Source organism: Pinus tabuliformis, chromosome 8, assembly GCF_031772625.1.
Source record: "Pinus tabuliformis cultivar Carrire ecotype Pingquan chromosome 8, CPIR1, whole genome shotgun sequence".
NCBI classification, from domain to species: Eukaryota; Viridiplantae; Streptophyta; class Pinopsida; order Pinales; family Pinaceae; genus Pinus; species Pinus tabuliformis.
In genome coordinates, this window is record NC_142294.1 from 552,044,495 (window position 1) to 552,063,639 (window position 19,145).

General features: G+C 41.5%; 1 long non-coding RNA gene across 1 annotated transcript in view; it reads right to left on the reverse strand.

Annotated features, from left to right (window-relative positions):
• LOC149236634 (uncharacterized) overlaps positions 1–14,578 on the reverse strand; it is a 30,691-nt gene extending 16,113 nt beyond the window's left edge. The window contains exons 1-2 of the long non-coding RNA XR_016268415.1: positions 13,238–14,578; positions 12,674–13,137 (exon numbers count right to left, since the gene is read on the reverse strand). This is a non-coding gene — a long non-coding RNA (uncharacterized LOC149236634). The remainder of the gene's footprint in view (positions 1–12,673; positions 13,138–13,237) is intronic.
• Positions 14,579–19,145: the final 4,567 nt, after the last annotated feature.

Sequence of the window (19,145 nt, forward strand, 5' to 3'; positions counted from 1 at the left end):
CCTATTGGCAACTGCCCTGAGTAAAAAGTAATTCTAAATTAAAAAAAAAACTTACGAATCAGTTGTTGAACTGATTCTTGAATCAGTTATTGAACCGATTCTTGATTCCTGTAAAATGGAACGAGGGGATGCTGGTCGGGGGTCTTTGGAGGGAAGAGCGTGAGACAGAATATGATTAAAGGTCACGTGTTCGATCTGTATCTTTGTTGGGGAGACGTCTGAGTATAGAATAGAGACAGACAGAGGAAGAGAGGGAAATCTTCTCCAAGAACACGAAAAAGGAAAGAAAGTAAATAGAGGGTTAAGTCTGGTCAGGACCAGATAACCTGGCACAAGTGTGCACAAAACCTGTTGAGGGCTGGAGGCCTGCAGGATGGCTCGGGGGGAGAATTCCATCTGGGTGATGGGTCTCATGGCTGGGTGGACGAGCAGAACTAAAGTTCAGGTGACTTATTTGTTTGAGAACCAATTCCAGTTCGGGTGAACCAGGTACGGTCTCAAAACTGTAAAACCACTGAACAGTAATGATATATGCATTAATTACTAAGATAATCATTAGGGAATATACATTATAATTTCCCTAGAAGCTGTAGCTTTATGTGATTATGCAGAAGCGGTTCCTCTCTGTATGATAGAATGTCATTAGCGAACGTAAGTCGCTGCAGAATACCCAATGCATTAGGGTAATATAACCAGAGAGAAATTATCAAGAATTGATATCAGGGACAGAGACGAAATACCCTCACGGGTTGAAATATGAACTCTGTTAACAGTCATTATAATACCAAACCCTTGCAGGGAACCGAAACTTGACAAAGGTGAACCTCTGAAACAGGTGTAGCGGTACCGTCGAGGAATGAATTGAAATTATCGACATAAAGAACCGTGAGACCCTACCGAAACTAAGCACGAGAATGTCGTGACGGAACCTGTAAATGTTTAAATAATCACGGGTAGCAATAAACTGTATGGTAGAAGTAAGGATACGCCATTATTCCTCGACTGTGGTCAGAGGTGAGACATGAGCGCATAGCAGAGGGTAGCTAGCTCTAACTTCAATACAGAAAGAAAATAACATGTATTTCTTGTAAGTCCCGTATATGTAAATCTATTAAGGGCTTACGGTTATATTACAGTCCATGCATTTATATAAACCTGTGATAAATATGCAAGTAATATATTTACCCTGTGCATGAGATTATAACCAAAAGAACACAGTTATGTGGATAACTATTTGTATAACTGCGAAAGAACCCATAAACCATATGCAGAACTATGCATGCAACCGAATGGTACAAAACCCAGAATAATGGTAAAAGCTATGCGTGCATTTCTAGAGAACGAAAGAACAGTAAACGAGCAGTGCCGGAATGCATGCATTGTAACCGATACAAATTAAGTTGCACAGAGTAAAGTTATAAATACTGATAGCATAAGAACAGTGGGGGTTCGCCGCCCTTTGAAACATGTAATCATAGCTGAAATGAACAAATCCTATGAACAATCATGATATTAAATAAAAACGAGAATAGAGCAATGTTCGTTAACCAAATAATAATAATGCTATGAGACTGTATAAGTCTATTACTCTGTTTATACATCACCGAGGGATAACTTGGCCATCTCCTCGGCCGCAAAGGCAAAATCCGAATAACATAGAGAGAAAACCCTGAACTATAAAGAACGAAAAGTCATGGCAAGTATAGGCTTCAGTAAGCCGGTTGCAGGGTTTGAGCGCGGAGGCTCAACCCTCAACTAAAGTCGAAACTATATAAATATCTCTGTAAATCTAGCAAATATAAACATTGGAGCTGAACGAAAGTCTTCGAAAACAACCAGATATCCATAGTGCCCTGTTAAATAACCTAAGGGCAGGAGAATGCAACCAGGAGGGTTCTCGACAGAGAGTACCTCAGCAGATAATACAAGAAGGCCCGCGTGGAAGCGGAGGCCTGCACATCCAAACACCTTGTCTTAATATCTAAAGACTTCTGCGGGTATATGACAGACAGTGATATAAAACTTTGCTTACCTGGCAACCGGAGGGTTGAACCATCGTGGGAAACCAGCTTCGTTCCATGGAAAAGCATGCGCACGCTGGCTGAAGCAAAGCAATGGAAAACTAAACGACTATTTGTTAGAATGTGATGACCCCGTAAAACATGTAATTATGAAAGTTACTATGGTAAGAAACTAATGTGAACTGTTAATTACTGTGTTAAATGATATTATTTTATTTATGAAATGGAAGATATTTTGGAAAAATGCTGGCAGTCTCCTAAGGGAGGATTTCTAAAGAAAAGAAACAGTTATAAAACTGAAAAAGAAACTAACCCTTCAGCCAGGAAAAGTCCTGGGAGGGAAACCCCTGGTCTGTTGTGACAGAGAGGGAGAGAGAAATTCGAGGAAAAAGAAAAGAGAAAGAAAAGGAGGGTTAAGTCTAGTAAGGACCAGATAACCCTAGCACAACAGTGCACGAGTCTTGTTGAGGGCTGCAGGCCTGCAAGACAGCTCAGGGGGAGAATCCAACGTATCGATGGATCTCATGGTTGGGTGGATAAGAGCAAGTATGTAAATTGCAGGTGAACTTCTAGAGCGATAACTCTGGTGCCTAATAGACCAGGTATGCGTTATTCACCTGAATTAGACTACTGTATTAGTATGCTGGGTGCTTAGAAGGAAAGTATGGTTGCACCTGAAGTTCTGTTGCTAACTAGATCATATAATATCTTAAACAGTTTCTAAGAGTGCCTAGAACTGGCTACTCAAGGCATAAATAGAGATTATCTGCTACATTCTTGCATGATAACTGTAAAGAGAACAATGCATGATATCTGTAAGAAAACGATGCATGATAACTGTAAAGAGAACAATGCATGATTTCTGTAAGAAAACGATGCATGATAACGGTAAAGAGAACAATGCATGATATCTGTAAAAGAATAATGCATGATAACTGTAAAAAGAATGATGCATGCTAACTGTAAAGGAAACGATGCATGCTAACTGTATAAAAGCGATGCATGTAATTATATAGAAACTAATGCTCATTACTGTATGGAAAGTCGAAGCATAGAAACGTTACAATGATCCTGAAATATCATAACCATATGCAGAGCACGTGAGTGCGTAGTGGAAATGTATTATACTATTCAACAGCGAGAGGGTTTCTGTACAAATATAACAGTATAATGATTATGGAAAACATTAGAATGACATATAAACCAGTCGTATTTCTATAACAGTCGAAGAGTATATTGAAACATTAAGTACAGTTCATAGTATAAAGTGAGGCCGTTTCAAAGTGAAACCATCGGGCCCTGTACCTAGGGTTTGGCCTCGATATGTATACGAAACAAGTAAAGACTACCACTGTATCAACGCAGAATACAACAGATAATAACATTAACATGATGTCATAGAACTGCTGTGGAAACAGCCGCTTAACCGCCGTATACAGCGATACATTGACAAGTGAACGTAGGGTTGTTATAGACGAAACCCTCGAAAGGAACCCGTCTCGACTCTGTTAAACAGAGGAATGATAATAACCTTAAACAAGACGAGCTCAATACATTCTGGAAAGCAAGTTCATATGCATATAGACAAATAAGTTGTTGATGCAAATTAAACCAAATGAAAAACATGTACATCGTATTCAACAGGAAAAAGAAATATACATATATTAACATTGTGATAAATAAAACCCCTGAAGGGTATAACGACAGCCTGTTCACTAAATGTTCAGAGAGCCGAGATGGACTCGTTGTCTCTTCATAAATACAGATAAACCTGGGTAATTATAGTTAACATCCTTGAAAAACAAGAGAAACTGAAAGGGATAAATATCCCGACTTAAGTTGAATCGATTCGGTTCCGGCAAGGGAGGCCGTGAACCCTTAACAAAATATACATAATCCTGGACATAGTGCCAAAATAAATACAACATAAAACTGTATAACCAGATTAGACGCAGGTCCCGGCATGGAAAGGCCGACCGCGCATCCTAACCAGGGTTTAGCCGAATGAAGGAACCCTGAGACAATAAATAAAAGATTGCCATGAGGAACTCCTCAGGCCGAGAGAATCGATACATGAAAATCATCCAGTTTAACTTCCGCCTATCGTATCTAACCAATGCTCTGTAACATTTTGTGAGAGAATAAATACCTGAGGATGCCTCGGCTGTATCACTTCTTCCCTGAGTGGTAGGAGGGATGAGAAACATCTACCTGCACATGAGAAATACATTGGAATTAACCGTGAATGCATTAACCAGAAATATGAAACCCTGACGAATCAGCGCACTGTATTTATATTTAACAATTGACAGTTGAAGGGAAAACGATGAATCGGCGGTCTGCAGTCATTAGATACCTGAGCTAGCTTGCCGAGACCTGGCATATGGTGCAGGGTTGGAGCCGCTGAATGGAGCAAGGGTTCGGCCTCTCCTCCAGGTGCAAATAAACCCGAAATAAGCGACTCGGTGGTATATATGGAACCCGCTAAACCCTGAAGCAATATTAACCCTTAGATCTGTGCAAGTGATCCTCACCGTCCATCTGAATGGCGGTCTGGCGCGCGAACCCGGCGATTTCCCCAAGACTTCACATGGCCTCTGCACGGTGTTAGCCACCTGGCCAAGGTAGGTGAAGCCATTTAGTTTTCCGTTCACACCTGGCACCGGAAATAGATCGGAGAAGCAATCCGATGGGCATGATCACCGTTGACCTCAACCTTATTATGAAAGTCGCCAATGATTCATAAACCATAAGCCAAGTGGAAAACCTTAAGTTAAGAGATTGGTAATTATATATATATGTGTAATCATAGCAGCACGATTAGTGCTTTAATAAACGAACTGTATATATGTGTATATAGTTAGTCTATGATCGAATTTATGGAGGGTTATGTAAATAAAGGTTTACCATAAAAAAAAAATTATCTGGTATGTTACCGTGGAGTTGTGACAATGTGGTATCAGAGCAGAGGTTTCAAAACTGTGGCCTCTGGAGCAGTAAGATCCAGCTGCATGGAAGATTATCATATAGTTCCTATTTGAGAAGGAATTAATTCAGCTAATTGTTTTTCTGTTTATTAATTAGGAGATAAATACAGAAACAACAATTCGTTAACAGTGAACAATAAGATGGAGGAAATGCAGGGAGCTGACGGCATTCCTCGGGAAAATCCAGAGCTGTGGGTACAGCTTGGTGCGGAGACACGCAGTACCAATCTGGCGATACTCGAAACTGTTCAAGAACTGAAAAGAGAGATGGCACGATTGCGAGAAGACAACGCGCGTTTGACAGTGGAACAGGAAAGAATATTGAAGAGTCTGTCAGACAGACAAAATCCACCATTAGCCAATCCCAGTGCAGAACAGCAAAGGGCAACTGAAGAACGGAATTATGCACCTGAAATCTCAGAGGAGAAGGAGGACCATTCTGACAATGTATTAGAGCAGCAGACTTCAAAGAGACAGAAAATGGAATTACAGGGAGAATTCCGGAAAATTAAACCTCCACATTTTGATGGAGAGCAGGAAGAAGCGGCAGAGGCTTGGTTAATTAACATTAATAAGTATTTCCAGCTGTATGAGTATGATCAGAATCTGAAGGCGCGGCTGGCCATCTTCCAGCTACAGGGCAAAGCAACCCTGTGGTGGGAAGAAATTAAAATTGTAAAAGGAGTAAGTGAGCAGAACATAACCTGGGAAAAGTTTCAGAAATACTTCAAGGAGAGATATCTAACCGAGCGTTTCTATGATGAGAAGGCACGGGAATTCCATGATTTACGACTGGGACAGCAGTCCATGGACGAGTTCATTAACCGCTTCACTTCCCTGCTTCGCTATGTGCCATATATCAAGGAGGAGAAGGCCAAAGTGCAGAGATTTGTGAGCAGCTTACCAGCCTATATAAGAGAACGCATTGAGTTTGATAATCCCAGGACAATGGATGAGGCGATTCGTAAGGCAAGAATCTGTTATCAGCAAAACAAGCAGAAAGGAGACATTTCAAATAAAAGGTGGAATGAAAGAAAAAGCAACAGAATTGTTGGTAATAACAAGGGAAGTCGTGGTAATGGCAGCAAGGGTGCTGGTAAGGGACAGATTGGCAGGAATATAGCAAAGAGTACCTTTCGGACTAAACCAAGTGAGAGCAGAATCAGTGAACCACCTGCCAGGTCCGACCTTGAAGGAATAACCCGACCTCCAGTTCAATGTTGGGGTTGTGGAGGACCGCATTATGTTAAGAACTGCCCTCAGCGTAAAGGAGTGGACCACATATCTCAGATCCAAGAAGCATCAACTGTTGGGGAAGTGGCGCGCAGCGTACCAAGAATCAACGCAGCCTTGGATGACCGTCAAGCGGAATACCAACCGACCATGGTGGAGTTTGAAGGTAAAATTTCAAACCTTTCTATAGCTGTTCTTATAGACCCAGGAGCTACGTTGAGTTATGTTAGTCCAAAAATAGTAGAACAGTGTAAGTTACCTTCTGAAAAGTTCAGGAGTCCATGGCTGGTACAGCTAGCCACGGGAGCTAAGAGACGAGTCTTAGCCAAAGTTGGTAACTGCTCTTTCAGCATAGCTGGACAGCTAATTACAGCAGACCTGAATGTGCTCCCATTGGGATCCTACGACATCCTGATTGGTATGGATTGGCTGGAAAAGCATTGGTCGTTGGTAAACTGCAAGACCAAAACCATTTATTACAAGGATGACTTGGGACAGCAGCAAGAATTGCAGGGAATTAAACACCCTGTACAGATCCAGCCTATCACTGCTTCCCAGCTAGCTAAATGTCTCAGGAAGAAGTGTCAGATTTATGCTATCCAAGTTGGTTATGCAAACCAGAAGGACAAAACATCTGCATTGGACAATATTCCGGTAGTACAGGAATTTGTGGATGTTTTTCCGGAAGAGGTACCAGGACTGCCTCCAAAAAGGGATATAGACTTTACAATAGAGTTAACACCTGGGGCAGCCCCGGTGTCGCGGGCACCGTACCGGATGAGCGTACCCGAGTTGACAGAATTAAAAATGCAACTACAAGAGTTGCTGGATAAGAATTATATCCGCCCCAGCGTGTCACCGTGGGGAGCTCCAGTATTATTTGTCAAAAAGAAAGATGGAACTCTTCGTATGTGTATAGACTATCGTCAGCTGAACAAGCTCACTATCAAAAACAAATACCCCTTGCCTCGGATTGACGAACTCTTTGATCAAGTGAAGGGAGCAAAGGTATTCTCCAAGATCGATTTGCGATCTGGTTATCATCAGATCAGAATTAAAGAAGAGGACATTGCCAAAACCGCTTTCAGAACACGCTACGGGCATTACGAATTTGTGGTGCTGCCCTTTGGCTTGACCAATGCACCCGCCACCTTTATGTGTTTGATGAACAGCGTGTTTCACAGGTTTTTGGACAAATTCGTGCTGATATTTATCGATGATATTCTGATATATTCCCGTTCCTATGAGGAACACGAAGAGCACCTGAGAATGGTGTTGCAAACTCTTCGTGAACATCAGCTATATGCCAAGTTTAGTAAGTGTGACTTTTTCAAGGAGGAAATTCAATATTTGGGCCATGTGATTACTAAAGAAGGAATTGCGGTAGATCCTGAGAAAATAAAGACTATCATGGAATGGCCCATACCCAAGGATGTAGCTGATATCAGATCCTTTATGGGACTAGCTGGCTATTATCGAAGGTTTGTGGAAGGTTTCTCAAGGATAGCCTACCCTATCACTTCTTTGCAGAAAAAGGGAAAGGCGTTTAAGTGGACAACGGAATGTCAACAGAGCTTTGATCGGTTGAAGCACCTACTCACCACTGCACCCATCTTGAGTATAGCTGATCCTAATAAGGATTACGTTGTGTGTACTGATGCAAGTAAAGAGGGTGTAGGAGGAGTATTAATGCAGGAAGGGAAAGTAATTGCGTATGAATCAAGAAAATTAAAAGATCATGAGCATAAATATTCTGCTTACGATCTAGAATTAACAACTGTTATTCATGCGCTGAAAATGTGGCGACATTACCTCTTGGGGAGGAAATTTCTGTTGTTGACAGATCACCACAGCTTGACCAATTATTTCAGTCAACCTACCTTGAATGCAAGACAAGGTCGTTGGGCAGATTTCCTAAGTGGATTCGACTTCGAGATTAAGCACTTAAAAGGCAAAGAGAACCGGGTGGCTGATGCATTGAGTCGAAAGGTGCAGTGTTTGTGTGAACTTTCAGTCAGCAAGTGGCGAAACTCTCTGTTTGAGCAGATTAAATCAGCAGCAAATCAGGATGTTGAATACCAACAGTTAAAACAGCAGGTACAGCAATCAGTTAATGAAAAATTACAGCAAGGATATACATTGGACAGTGCTGGCATGCTGTATTTTAATAAAAGATTATATGTACCTGATTCAAATGACCTTAAGAACCTGATTTTGGACGAGTTCCATACCAGCCACTACACTGGCCATCCAGGGTACCAAAAGATGGTCACTGCACTTAGGAAGGAATATTTCTGGCCCAGAATGAAGAAGCAAGTGGTTGAGTATTTGGCAAAGTGTTTAGAGTGCCAGCAGATTAAGGCAGAACATCAGCATCCGGCTGGGCTATTGCAACCTTTGCCTATTCCGGAATGGAAATGGGAAACCATTTCCATGGATTTTATAACCGGTCTGCCACGAACGAAGAAAAACCATGATTCCATCATGGTGGTGGTTGATAAGTTGAGTAAAGCGGCACACTTCATACCCGTGCAATCCACTTATAAGGCGGTGCAAATTGCTCACCTTTTTATGCAGAATGTATTCAGACTGCATGGGCTACCAAAAGTAATCATTTCAGACCGGGATGTAAAGTTCACATCCACCTTTTGGAGGACGTTGTTCGCTGAGTTAGGAACACAGCTGAACTTTAGCACAGCCTACCACCCGCAGACCGATGGTCAAACTGAGCGAGTAAATCAAGTGTTGGAAGATATGTTGAGAGCGTATGTGATGATGAAACCAAACCAATGGGAAGAGTATTTACATTTGGTTGAATTCGCATATAACAATGGATATCATACCTCGACGCAGTTAAGCCCCTTTGAGGTTCTGTATGGGCGAAAATGCCGCACACCCTCAAGTTGGGGTGGACCTGAGGATAAGCTGAGTTTGGGTCCGGAAATGCTTAAAGAAATGGAAGACATGGTGAAAAGGGTGCGTGCCAACTTGAAGGCTGCACAGGACAGGCAGAAAAGTTTTGCGGACAAGAAAAGAAGGTTTAAAGAATATCAGGTTGGTGACCATGTGTTTGTGAGGATCCAAGCCAGAAGAAGCACACTGCAATGGGGCGGATGTGCTAAGCTGGCTCCTCGGTATTTTGGACCTTTTCAGATCTTGGCTAGAGTGGGGCCGGTGGCTTACCAACTCGCCTTGCCAAGCCATATTAGAATTCACAACGTTTTCCACGTTTCTGTTCTAAAGAAATATGTATACGATCCTAAACATGTGATCAAATGGCAAGATGTTCGGGTAAGAATTAATCTCGTTGTTTTGAACATGTGGATATATTTAATGTAATCTGATTAAAATATTGATTGTCTGCAGGTCGAACCGGAAGGCGAGGTTCTGGTCGAACCACAGAGCATTCTCGACCGGAGAGAAGTGCGGCTGCGAAAACGGGTTATTACCCAAATTAAAGTGTTGTGGCAGCACTATGGGCCTGAGGAGGCTACTTGGGAAGACGAGGAACTTATGAGGAAAGTTTACCCGGACTTATTTAAAGGGAATAGACATCGGGACGATGTCCAATCCCAGGGGGGGAAGATGTGATGACCCCGTAAAACATGTAATTATGAAAGTTACTATGGTAAGAAACTAATGTGAACTGTTAATTACTGTGTTAAATGATATTATTTTATTTATGAAATGGAAGATATTTTGGAAAAATGCTGGTAGTCTCCTAAGGGAGGATTTCTAAAGAAAAGAAACAGTTATAAAACTGAAAAAGAAACTAACCCTTCAGCCAGGAAAAGTCCTGGGAGGGAAACCCCTAGTCTGTTGTGACAGAGAGGGAGAGAGAAATTCGAGGAAAAAGAAAAGAGAAAGAAAGGAGGGTTAAGTCTGGTAAGGACCAGATAACCCTAGCACAACAGTGCATGAGTCTTGTTGAGGGCTGCAGGCCTGCAAGACAGCTCGGGGGGAGAATCCAACGTATCGATGGATCTCATGGTTGGGTGGATAAGAGCAAGTATGTAAATTGCAGGTGAACTTCTAGAGCGATAACTCTGGTGCCTAATAGACCAGGTATGCGTTATTCACCTGAATTAGACTACTGTATTAGTATGCTGGGTGCTTAGAAGGAAAGTATGGTTGCACCTGAAGTTCTGTTGCTAACTAGATGGAACAGTATACATATAATATCTTAAACAGTTTCTAAGAGTGCCTAGAACTGGCTACTCAAGGCAAATAGAGATTATCTGCTACATTCTTGCATGATAACTGTAAAGAGAACAATGCATGATATCTGTAAGAAAACGATGCATGATAACTGTAAAGAGAACAATGCATGATTTCTGTAAGAAAACGATGCATGATAACGGTAAAGAGAACAATGCGTGATATCTGTAAAAGAATGATGCATGATAACTGTAAAAAGAATGATGCATGCTAACTGTAAAGGAAACGATGCATGCTAACTGTATAAAAGCGATGCATGTAATTATATAGAAACTAATGCTCATTATTGTATGGAAAGTCGAAGCATAGAAACGTTACAATGATCCTGAAAGATCATAACCATATGCAGGGCACGTGAGTGCGTAGTGGAAATGTATTATACTATTCAACAGCGAGAGGGTTTCTGTACAAATATAACAGTATAATGATTATGGAAAACATCAGAACGACATATAAACCAGTCGTATTTCTATAACAGCCGAGGAGTATATTGAAACATTAAGTGCTGTTCATAGTATATGGTGAGGTCGTTTCAAAGTAAACCCATCGGGCCCTGTACCTAGGGTTTGGCCTCGATATGTATACGAAACAAGTAAAGACTACCACTGTATCAACGCAGAATACAATAGATAATAACATTAACATGATGTCACAGAACTGCTGTGGTAAACGGCCGCTTAACCGCCGTATACAGCCATGCATTGACAAGTGAACGTAGGGTTGTTATAGACGAAACCCTCGAAAGGAACCCGTCTCGACTCTGTTAAACAGAGGAATGATAATAACCTTAAACAAGACGAGCTCAATACATTCTGGAAAGCAAGTTCATATGCATAGCGAAAAGCAAGCTGTTGATACAAATTAACCAAATGAAAAAAAAAAACATGTACATCGTATTCAACAGGAAAAAGGAGATATTCATATATTAACAATGAGATAAATAAACCCCTGAAGGATATAACGACAGCCTATTCATTAAAGTGTTCAGCGAGCCGAGATGGACTCGTGGCCTCTCATAAATACAGAGTAAACATAGTTAAACATTCTTGAGAATAAGAGAAAATGAAAGGGGTAAATGTCCCGTCTTGAGTTGACTCGATTTGGTTCCGGCAAGGGAGGCCATGAACCCTTAACAAATATACCCAAGTAGTGCCAAATAAATACAACATAAAATTGTAAACCAGAGAAGACGCAGGTACCGGCATGGGGAAAGCCGACCGCGCATCCTAACCAGGGTTTAGCCGAATGAAGGAACCCTGAGACAATAAATAAAAGATTGCCATGAGGAACTCCTCAGGCCGAGAGAATCGATGCAAGAAAACCCTCCAGTTTAAACCCTCACCCATCGGATTAAACCAATGCTCTGCATCATTTCATGATAGAATAAATACCTGAGGATGCCTCGGTTGTATCATTTCTTCCCTGAGCGGTAGGAGGAATGAGAAGCAATTACCTGCACATGATAAACACGTTGAAGTTAGCCGTGAATGCATAAACCGGAAATGTGAAACCCTGCCGAAACAACGCACTGTATTTATATTTAACAATTGACAGTTGAAGGGAAAACGATGAATCGGCGGTCTGCAGTCATTAGATACCTGAGCTAGCTTGTCGAGACCTGGCATAAGGTGTAGGGTTGGAGCCGCTGAATGGAGCAAGGGTTCGGCCTCTCCTCCAAGTGCAAATAAACCCGGAATAAGCGACTCGGTGGTATATATGGAACCCGCTAAACCCTGAAGCAATATTAACCCTTAGATTTGTGCAAGTGATCCTCACCGTCCATCTGAATGGCGGTCTGGCGCGCGAACTCGGCGATTTCCCCAAGACTTCACATGGCCTCTGCACGGTGTTAGCCACCTGGCCAAGGTAGGTGAAGCCATTTAGTTTTCTATTCACACCTGGCATCGGAAATAGATCGGAGAAGCAAGCCGATGGGCATGATCACCGTTGACCTCAACCTTATTATGAAAGTCGCCAATGATTCATAAACCATAAGCCAAGTGGAAAACCTTAAGTTAAGAGATTGGTAATTATATATATGTGTAATCATAGCAGCACGATTAGTGCTTTAATAAACGAATTGTATATATGTGTATATAGTTAGTCTATTATCGAATTTATGGAGGGTTATGTAAATAAAGGTTTACCATAAAAAAAAATTTATCTGGTATGTTACCGTGGAGTTGTGACATAGAAGATGAATAGATTGGAAGCCTGCTGCCAACTAGGATGATCTACTTTAAAATAATATTCCTTCATTGCTACAGATTCAAGCTGCCAAAGAACTGGACAATAAGAAGAATTTAGCCATTTGAAATCATCGACTGTAACTTTGCCAAAATTCTTCAATCTATTTGTTAGAAGATGAAAAACATGAGGAATAATATTCCTTCATTGCTGCAGATTCAAGTTGCCAAAGCACTGGACAATATTCCTTCATTGCTGCAGATTCAAGTTGCCAAAGCACTGGACAATATTCCTTCATTGCTGCAGATTCAAGTTGCCAAAGCACTGGACAATAGATTCAAACTGCCAAAGCACTGGACGCACTGGACAATTGGAAGAATTTAACCATTTGAAATCATGCCTGGAGGGTTTTCTAAAAACGACATCTTCATGGCCCCAAAATTCGTTTTCTAAAAACGACATCTTCATGGCCCCAAAATTCTTCAATCTATCTGTTAGAAGATGAAAAACATGTTGAAAACTAATTGACATAAATTATATATCAATGGAAAACAAAAAAATGCAACAAGTTGCTACAATCAAAAGAAATACCTATTAGACCAATAGATGGCTGTTACATGGAGGATTCTTTTTGCCAATCCAGCTCCAGCTAAACTATACATAGTTTTATTGTCATAAGCTTCATTGAAAGCCCAAAACTGTAATATCTTTTGCAAACGAGATTGGTTTGCATCTTTTTGAGGATTGTGATAGATCTTCGCAAGCATGGATCCCAACAGAGGTAACACCGTACGAGCCTCAAGGTGATAAAGGAGATAAAGCAAGAACCTCGTTGTCTAGCTCCTTTGGATTGATGCGGTGCAAATCATTGGCGCAATAGAACACAGTTAATGTTAATATTGGAACTGTGCTTTATCATAAACAGAATAGAGCCATATACAGACCACCAAGTATTAATCTGAAGCAAAGCAAAATAGAGCAAAATACAAACCCCCAAGTGATATTCCAACGCCAAGCTAAATAGTCAGTGCACCTATTAATGCACGTTAGCCTAACCATCATATCCTATTTATAGGGAAAACAACATCTTTGGCAAACACCCAAAATTTTGCAGCAATTTCAAAGTGCAGCCATCCCCCTTCTTCAGTATATATCATGGATAGTCAAGCCAACGATTTATTGGTTCACTCGTGAGATTGATCAAGATGTAACATGTTGTTGACAACAATATAAAAAAGGGATGCTTGCACAAGTGGTCACTGGAAGCTGTCATAGGTCCACGATGGTAAATAAATGTAGTCACTTGACCTCAATCCAACATGATCAAGGGGAAGGACCATGCACTTTCATGATATGAAGGTTATAGTAACCCCAAGAGAAGGATCATGAAGGTTATAGTAACCCCAAGAGAAGGATCAGAAGCAAGTTGTTCCCCCCTATCATTATTAAATCACATTGTGGTGTAGGGGAGCCGGATGGAAGAATCGTAGCAAGTGCATGTGGATAAGGTGTTGAGAACGGGGATAAGCAATAACTTCGCTCTTATCATGCATTTGTTGGTTTTGTTGCCTGCTTTAATCTCCTCGTTGTCTAGTTAAACTCTATTAAGTTTTAGTTGGTTTGTGTTGCTACGTTTTTGCTCATAGATATCGATGTGAATGCCAGCTCCAGGGTAACAAGAACCTTATAAACAAGGAGGCTTGCACGAGTGGCTTCCAAAAGTGGTCACCCGTCATTGTATAATAGGGAAAATATGTGCGGGAACACCACACCAAACTAGCATGACGGAAAAAGGTTAACGAGCATGCACCCTCATGATATATGATATGACAAGGATAGAACTTAACCCCAAGAGAAGGATCTGAAACAAATTGTTTCACCCTCTGCCAGAAATGAAGGCTAGAAATCACATTATTGAATACGGTAGCAGGATGGAAGCAATCAACTAGTGCACATGAAAATTTTTAACTTTTTCAAACCCACTACTTGTCATATTACAATCTAGAATGCAATAGTATTAGGGCTCTCGTACCAGGGATCATGGCCCTTACATACAGCCCTAATACAAGGATACAACTAGGGCTTGGTGTCAATCACTTTGACACCCAATTTACATTGAACAAGAAAACACTTGACCTACTTGCTAATGGAGGCCACGCTCTGCCCTTTTATTCCACATGTCCTGAGCACATTTGGCAGGTCCTCTTGCCTCCCAATTGTTGATCACTCCATCAAGCCACTATCAATGAATGCAACACCTTTTGTGTCATTGAACTTTGGCTCATGGATTTGGCCACTAGTAGCTCTACTGCTCCATTAGGATGACTGCTCATTGGATCTTTTGGAACTGCCCTTACTTCACTAAAGTTTGTCCATCTACAACTTCTGAACTAGGGTTCATAGATCCGCCTCCTAACAGCGCATTGACTCCTTTCATGAACGTGTACTTGAGGTCTGCATCCTGCAGTGCTTCCTACACTATATCTTGCACTGTTCACAACTTCGTTTGTGAACAGTGCTCACTCTTCCAAATTTGCCCACTTGTCAACCTTCTTGTCACCTTAGAGTGTTAATCCTAGGACCTACACATCTCTGCCCTATATTTGTGACAAATTAGCCTCTTCTGTCACTGTTTAGGGCCAATAAACTGCCCACACACAATCACTCCTTGACTGATCTAGGGCTACAAATACTTTTCCTTCAATTCTACAATTTGTTCCTCAAATTGCACAGATCGACTGTTGCTCATGATCTATGAGCAGGCTTCCATAAACCCTTATTTCCACTCAATCCATCAACCCTCTTCTTTGTTCCTTCTCCTCTGCTTTAGTTCACCCTTAAAATGTTTCGACCTCACAAAGGACAAGCACATACACAAGACTTGTGTATACACCAGCGACCCTGATCTTAGGAATATACCAGCAAAACTAGCTTCTCCTTTAGGGTCTCAGCCCTTCCCTCCAAATCTGAACTAAGGCTTCACAAACTCAAACTACTTGATAGAGAAACATGGTTGCGACATCACTGGAATAGACCCAATCTAAGGCCTGCAACTTTTGTCCTAAACTCTTTAGGACAACCCTCCATCACTTGGCATTGGATCAATCATGGGAGCCAAATCAACGATACCTTTCCTAAGACGCCTTTTTGTACCATCTTAGAGTCGTGTTATGCATTTCTCTGATTTTTCCGGCCTCTTTTAGGGCACCTATTCCAGCTACAGGTGTGCCCCAAACTCGGCCTCTAATACTGTTTGTACCAGTGCCAAAACCCCTCTCACAAACCCCTTTTATCGATGTGTTGATGTCTTTACTTGTGCAACCCTACTCCTGCATTAGATCAACTATCTCGGCCTTCTCTGCAACCAAATCTATGAGGATTTTGTACCAACATATGTAAAGATCTACACTTCCAATTTCGACCTACAAATCTCCTAACTCGTTCAGATCAGATCTTGGAAGAAGAACTCAAACCTTGGCCTCCTTCAGCGTCCATTTGACTCTTTTTGGTTTGCGACTCTTTAGACTTGGCCCCCTCCTCATCATCGAATGCCCTTGATGTACAAACTTAGCCTTACTTGCAGCGCATGTTTAGCCTTCAACTTGGCCTTTCCTTAGACTACATCTCTCCTAGCCTCATGATTAAATGAGCTCCTCCCACTTGATTCTCTAGCCTTTCCTTAGGCCTCTGTAAATAGCTCTTCCTTAGGCCTCTTAAGAGCCCTCTAGGTCTTGGGGTTTTGTCCACTTAGACCTTGGGAAACATTAATTTTCCTTTTAATTTCCTTTTAGATTTTAAACCTCCCCCTCTACTTGGGTTCTTTGCCCACAAAGCCTTTTATGACCAAACTTCTCACAAACCCAACTCCTAGGCTTGTGAAGTACCTCCCAAGCTACACAATTCAACAGAATTCCCATCCTGCCTCGTCACCAAACTAGTCAAGACCAATGTTTTAAAACTCTGACTCGGCCGAGGGTCGACTCCGACTCGGTATCGACTCAGCCGACTCGATTTCATTGATTCGATCGTTGTAAAAAATACATTAAATATTTATTTTTTATAAAAACACATAATTTTAAATATTTTCATTCATGTTTCCAAACACACAGCATTAGAATATAGATAGAAGACAACATATGATCAAAGTAGGCTCATGAATATATCCATTATATCAAAATGGCACCCAGTGCACTGTCCAATACATACACGATGTTGATATAGAGATCAAAACAAAAACACATAACCAAGGAGGCTATAAATGGCCTCTACAACAAAAGTATGTGACCAGTACTACTGGAAACTGCTAGAGTTGCCAACATCATCTGGCTCAGTGTTACTTGGGAGCGGGAGTGAAAGTGGGGAGCGAGAGCGAAAACGAGAGTGGGAGTGACATTTTCAGAAGCTCATGGTTTGGGAGCGAATCCCGGAGGAGTTCGACAACCAGTGTCACTAACATCAAGGTACATAGAGGGATTGGTGTTCTTGATTAAATACGAGTTCCATACCCTAATACATGACAAAATTCAATGGAAACATTACAATCCTCCAATCCTAAAATCCTGAAAAACTGATAAGTCTGCTGGATTTTGAATGAAATCTAAAATTCTACTTTCTCCATATGAAATCCAATGAGGCCGGAACCACTCTCAAACATCCTGAGTCATTTCATGGTAATGTTAAAAATTTAAGTAAAAGGATGAAAATGAAGATTAAGGAGAATGTCACTTTTACTTTAAGAATTTAACATTAACATGAAATTTGAATAGCATATTAATACTAGGAGAGGGGAATGGACCCCAAATAGCACTTAACCAATTTAGAAAACACCTTGGAGTCCCCAACAATCAGCTAAATGTTAAAAAGTTAAAAAAAAATTAGAAAAATCCCTATTTTTTTGGGTGACTGGCTGGATTTAATGACTCGGCCGAGTAGATGTGGAAACGGCTGAGTTGGCCAAGTCATGGCTGACTCGGCTGAGTTGGCCGAGTCATGGCTGACTCAGCCGACCGAACCGTTTCCTCCACCGTGTCATATTTCTGAGCAATGAAACGGATCAACTCAGCCGTTTCCGTTTCGAATCGGCCGAATTTTAAAACTATGGTCAAGACCACATCTCCATGTTATTTGTTGAACCTTTTTTTCCATGTCTAGCCAACTCACTTGGCAACACTACTGTTGTTTGCAAGTCTCACAACTCCCTCCTAAAGCTGACACTTGTGCACACTTTGATCTCGCTGCCCTTCAAAGTAGCTCTATACCATGTTGGAATCTCCATGCAGCCTAGGTCTAGTCTATGCCCTAGCTAGGAACACAAACACACTAGTAGCTCCCGACATTAAACGACTTTTCACAACAGAATATAATAGTAAACATATCAATAACAATACACAATATTTATGGCCCAAAGCACGTTCCTTATGAGACTTTTAATAAGAAAACCTTAGGGCTCCTGTACCAAGAGTCATGACCCTTTACAAACCCCAGTGTAAAGCTAATATACAAAGTCAATCCTTTGACCAGTCCAACTAGGGTTGAGGCCTAGTCCATCAGACTCTCATTTGCCCAACAAATAAATACAATCAGTTGTCCTTCGCCTACAAAAATACAACCAGCAAGAACTTGACTCGCCTTGGCTTGTTCCTTTAGCCCACAGTCATCATACAAGCCTTGTTGTACCGTTTTCCAGCGCTAACAATCCTTCGGTAAGCCTCCAACCTCTATCAACTCTCCTTTGTTGCTTAAGCCAAACCTAAACCTGTTGTGAGTGCCCTTCTTCAACAACAGCTTGTTTCTTTAGGCCTTAGCCTTTCCCTAACTAGGTTGCGGCCAGCTCTAACACCACTTGTAGCCTTCCACAACAGCCATGCCCCCCTTTGTTTTGTCCCAAACCTACACCACTTGTAGCCTTCCACAACAGCCATGGCCTCCTTTGTTTTGTCCCAAACCTAAGGTTCTAGGCTACAACCCTACCCTAAAAGACCTCCCTTAGCCCTCATTGTTGCTACAGCAACACTAACTAGCTTCCTTTTCAACTTGGCCTACCATTATTAGTGATGGTTTGCATCAACCTCAGTCTCGGCCTCCTTCCTAGACACTCAGCACTTCCTGCAACCTTTTCTCAGTCTTTAGCCCTCAGTTCTAGGTCTACAACACTCTTCTTTCTACCCAGACCAACAACAAAACTCGACTCTCTTGATCAGACTTTGGTCCTCCTTAGATTTGTTATACCAACCCTCAAACTAGGGCACAGTGCTCCTAATCTAGCTAGAACAAACTTCAAATCACTTGCTCCAACTATGGCATACTCCTTTACTAACCAGGAAACACAAACTCAACCTCCTTTTATGCTTGTTACTTCTTCTCTAGGGTTGCTTACAACTCCTTTGCTTGCCTAAGCTAAGTCCTTCTAGCGTCCTCTCTTACAAGTGAAGTCCTCCTCACTTGTGATACTAAGTCTCTCCATTGGCTTATATTTATACTCTTTCCATAGGTGACTTAG